Consider the following 5,637-nt stretch of genomic DNA (forward strand, 5'->3'; position numbering starts at 1 on the left):
TAGCAATATCTTACAAGTTTTTGCATGCCACAAGTTTTTGGATGTTAGCAGCTCTCAATAGCTAATTTTGTTTGGTGGCCAGGCTGGCAAGGGATATTGTTTATAAGCTGGGGTAACTGGATCAAACATATATATATGGATATATGGAAAAATGGATCAAACATATATCAAGATTTATGACATATTCATCTTGAAATGGTCTCCGCAGTGGCATGAATACCTCATACTAACACTGATCCAAGACTATAACCATTTCATATATAATTTCCAAACAAGAGTATAAAGCTAAAGTTGGGAGGAGGTAAATACTATCCCTGAAATTGAGCAAAATATGGTTAATTTGTTGATCAAATGAATATTTGGCTGGACAACCTTTAAAATTTTAGTGAGATGCAAACTGTAACTTGTAATCTATTTTACTTATTTCAACAGTATAATTATATGAAATATTATATAATAGATGATCAAGTAATAACCTTCCTAGGAATTATACTACAATTTTTGTTTTGGCATCATTTTTCCTCCTGTAGCAAGGTGCAAAAGACAAACACGGTGGTTCTTGTTTGGTGACGCACTAGACAAGGATTTTCATCTCAGTACCCCTCATAGCAAGGAAAGTAATCCTCTTCTGTAAATGGATCCCTGGAGAGGCTAGACAAGACAGATCAGTTCATTAACTGAACTGATCATTTATTTTTGTAGTTCTACAGCATAAACAGAGCATGGAAAACAAATGTCAGTCTTATTAGTTTATAATTGTATTCATTGATGTGAGAAGAAAATCAGTAAATCAAATCTTTTGCATAGCGTAATACATCTGATAATTTGCCAAAATGATAATCATTATAATAACCAATAAAACTAATGGGGTTACAAACCAGATATAAATATAAAATTTATATATAAATACAAACAACAAACTAGGTTTATATGGTATATGCAAAATATTATTAGTACATATCATCTGAAAGAAAAACTTTATGTACTAGGCCCTAGTAAATATGATCATTTAAAAGTGCATGAAAACAAAATAGCATGACAGTATACTGTCTGGTGGAAATATCACAAGCCTCAAAACAAATAAACAAAACATTACCAGACAAACACTTGAGAAATTAGTTACTGCATGGAAATAAGGTGTATATGGTAGAAATAAAGATTAGAATCATTAGCAATGGCATACATTAGGATAATTTATTTCCATAAACTGTAGGCCTAACCAACCTTATGGAAAACAAGCAACCTAAACATCATCTATGAATGAGTTTTGTTTTGTTCACATTCATTATATATGAACTTGAAAATTTGTTTCTTCCTCAAATTTATTTTATGCTAAAACATATTCCACAAGCATAAATCAACCAAAAAAATTGTAAAATTTTTGATATACCATCACTGGCATCCAAGATGCATATTCTGGCCGAGCTCTGAGCTCTGACTAGTTCCTTCATATCTGACAACAAATCACCAAGGCCTATTAGCACTAATGGATAAAAGACTAGAAAATAAGACATTTTCCTCTATATGTACATCTACAGAAATATATAATGACATTATCATAAAGGGGGGACAAACCACAATCACTGCTGCATGAAATAATCTAGACAGGCAAAGAATAATACAAGAAATGAAGAAAATGGATTGTGACAAATGCTGAGCAGAGAGTAAACCTGAGGTGATAGGGTGGGGTCCAGGGGCAGAGACTCCAACTGGGAAATATAGCAATTTTTTAGGTTTTTGGTCTATAAGGCAATGCTTGAGGATCCCCAGATATGGCTAGAGTAATAGATGACTTATACTCATAGTCAGACACACTCCAAACTCTTTTTCTGGTGAGCTCCTTGTGTCTCTAGAATAGTTGAACTCATTTCTCCCACCCATCAGCCAAATGCCGTTATGCTGTCTTGCATCACAGCCAGTGACCTTTGAGCTGCCTCACTTCACAGCAAATTACCAGATGCCTTATGTTGCTGCCATTCAGAGAAGATCAAGACTTTGCCCCAACCCCGTTGGAGGTCCCCATTTTAAGACCACCACCGAAAGAGGCATCTGAACCAGACTGTAGAGTTTGATCTGTGGCAAAAATTATTTGGTCAAATTCTGTCCGCGCAAATATAGTTCTCGGGTAACTTTCTGTGCACACTTAGTTCTTTTTTATATCATCTTCCATGCATAAAACTCTTTTGACCTTTCCGCCCACTTGTTTCATCATCCATCTGCAGATATGTCTGCGCAAATGTAGACATAATGATATTTTCCGCACATGAAAGAAGGTAACATTACCTGCGCAAGAAAAATACTCTACAGTCTGGCATCTGAAGTGTCTCAGAATATGAACCTTGGATTCAGAGGGTGCAGTCACTTAATAAACAATCACCAATAATTTTACTTGTCATTTGCAATGAAAAGATACCCATACATATTAAACAATAAATAACTACAACATGAAATAATCAGTGCATGATATTATGGCTGTGAGAACCTAAACAATCACTAGAATTTTAATCCACATATAAACTGTTAGGATTATCAACTGGCTTGTTAGCTGTTAAGATTAACTGTAATTGTTATCACTACCTGTTATATGTTAAGCGTTCATAGTCACTGTTACTGGTGTTACTAACAATTAGCATCGGGACGCGAGAATTACCCAAAAACGTACGATGACTATGTACATGAAATTACAAAAATATTTACCACGTTTATTGATAAAAGTGTAAAGCATTGGTCTCGGTTTCTCGCCTTGCCATCACCACCTGTTGATGGCTTTTTGCTCATCTTCATCCTTAATCATGCGTTAAAACTTCTTACCTGTTGTGTTTTATTGGCATACGACAAGTGACATCTTAAATATAATGAAATTTTGCTTCGCTGGATTTACTACAGATGTAAACAATCACTCCGTGGATACTTCTGCTAGTTACTATTTAAGAATTTCATAATTTTCCTTATCAAGTCCTTTTCCTTCATATTAAAAGCTTAGAAATAAGAGAACAGTTGATAGCACATGAATATAATGAATATATATATCAAGTCATTATATTTGAGGAAAATTTGTTAATCACTATAATCTAATCCACGGAAATAAGCAGCAGGGCCGCTCCCGCGTTATCAACGAGTACATTCTTCTAAAATGTATCCAAACTTTAGACATTCAATAACAAAATAGATATCACATGTGAAATATAGAAAAAGATACATGGAATATACATTGCTATAAAATAAGAAAGAAAAAGTAAATATACACTGGTTAGAGAACACAGTTGCAACTCCTTTATTTGAATGCCATTAGGCATGAAGAGGTACATGCTTCTAAATTATTTTACACACATACATTCTCTCTCTCTCTCTCTTTCTCTCTCTCTCTCTCTCTCTCTCTCTCTCTCTCTCTCTCTCTCTCTCTCTCTCTCTCTCTCTCTCTCTCTCTCTCTCTCTCTCTCTCTCTCTCTCTCTCTTTGCATACATACACACACACACACACACACACACACACACACACACACACACACACACACACACACACACACTCTCTCTCTCTCTTTACATACATACACACGCACACACACACACACACACACACACACACACACACACACACACACACACACACACACACACACACACACACACACACACACACACACACATACACACGCACACACACACACACACACACACACACACACACACACACACACACACACATATAGAGAGAGAGAGAGATGTCTATAGATACATATATGCATACATACATATCTATCCATCTATCAATCTATCTAATTAATTTATCTGTCTATCTATCTATTTATCTACATGTACTTATTTACATGCACATCTATCTATGTAGATAGGTATGAATGAGAATGAATATCACAAGACAAGAGATGTATTTGACCGGTTTCAAATGCACCTTCCTCTGAAGTATGTATTTCTGACGAAGACTTATTCGAAACCGGCCCAAAACATCTCTTGTCTTGTGGAAATATTCATTCGCATTCCAACCTTTCTCCATTTGTCAACATCTCTCTCTCTCTCTCTCTCTCTCTCTCTCTCTCTCTCTCTATATATATATATATATATATATATATATATATATATATATATATATATATATATATAGAGAGAGAGAGAGAGAGAGAGAGAGAGAGAGAGAGATAGATAGATAGATAGATACATGTGCATGTATGTACACACACACACAACGCCTCTCTCCATGTGTGTGTTCATATTTATACGTTATATATATATATATATATATATATATATATATATATATATATATATATATATATATGAAAATCACAAACAAACACTAACGTCTACACAAAAATGAAAATGAAATTAGTCGCAATTAGAATTGAAAATAATCGTAACGTTTCGAACATTTAACGAGTTCCTCTTCCGACAAAATCGAAATGGATACAAGGAGAGAAATTTTGACAGGTTTATATAGTGATAGAGAGACGAACAATGAATTTGACGATTTATGAATGAATTTCGAGTCTGTTGGTACTGTGCTAGACCTTCTAGACCATCTCTGTTACAAAATAAAGCCTTAAAGAGCTTGATGTATGATCTATTGCTACTTCTGCTAGGGCACACAAAATTGACGAAGGGTGGGTCAGACACATTCCTGCTAATAGAAACTCAGGATCCTGGTGGACTTCAGGGAAACCTCGCCTATTGCAGTCCATCCCCTTTGAACTCCCGGCCAACCCTACCCACACACCTCAATGCCTGGCCGCTGGATCCTCATCAGGTCGAACTGGGGCAGGCCCTTCATTCGTTCCCTTGAGACATAACAGAAACCCAAGAGGAACAGTACCGGGGACAGGAAACATGTTACTGAAGCCTTCTCGGGCTAATTCTGATCCACCCCGTCCTCCACCTCGTCACCGAGTCGAAAAGTATTGCCGTCAGTGCAGATGCAAGGGACAGAGATACAAACTGTTTCAGAATGTGTAATTACTGTTTACTCCCTGGGCATACTGTCCAAGGAGTGTCGCACTCGCATAGAGGAGAGCGAAGATCATTCTTCCATAGCATCTCGACTGATCAGGCAAAAAACAACGCACTATTTGCTGAAACACTCAGTCGGATTTTTACTCCCAAGAACGGCAGACCCATCTCCTTCCTCTCCATTCTTTGAATCCATTATAGTCGAAAAAATTAGATAGTTCCTTGCCTCTCAGCAGCTCCTCAGCAACAGGCAATTCGGTTTTCGAACAGACAGGCCAGGTCAGCAGCTGACTTACTGTTCCACATCACCAGTACTTGGCATAAGGCCCTTGACCAAGGCAAGGGCACTTTCGTCATACCGCTCGACATTGCAGAGGCATTCGACAGAGTGTGGCACCTCGGCCTCACCGCCACACTCAACAGCATAGGAGTGCGCGGCGATCTTCTCCGCTTTTTGCAACGCTGCCTGAGAGGTAGTTTTGCATAAGGTCTCATGCGGTAGACGCTGGTAAGTCAATTTAGCTCCAGATAAAACACAGCTAATGCTTATATCTCGACGTCAGCGAACCCATGAGAAACTTATTCCCACCGTTCTGTCGCAGGGGAGAGCACTGCCACCCCAGGCATCCATCGCCATCCTGGGTGTGGAAGTCAGTGATACCCTGACTTTTAATAATC

The sequence above is a fragment of the Penaeus vannamei genome, chromosome 26, assembly GCF_042767895.1.
Source record: "Penaeus vannamei isolate JL-2024 chromosome 26, ASM4276789v1, whole genome shotgun sequence".
Lineage (NCBI taxonomy): Eukaryota > Metazoa > Arthropoda > Malacostraca > Decapoda > Penaeidae > Penaeus > Penaeus vannamei.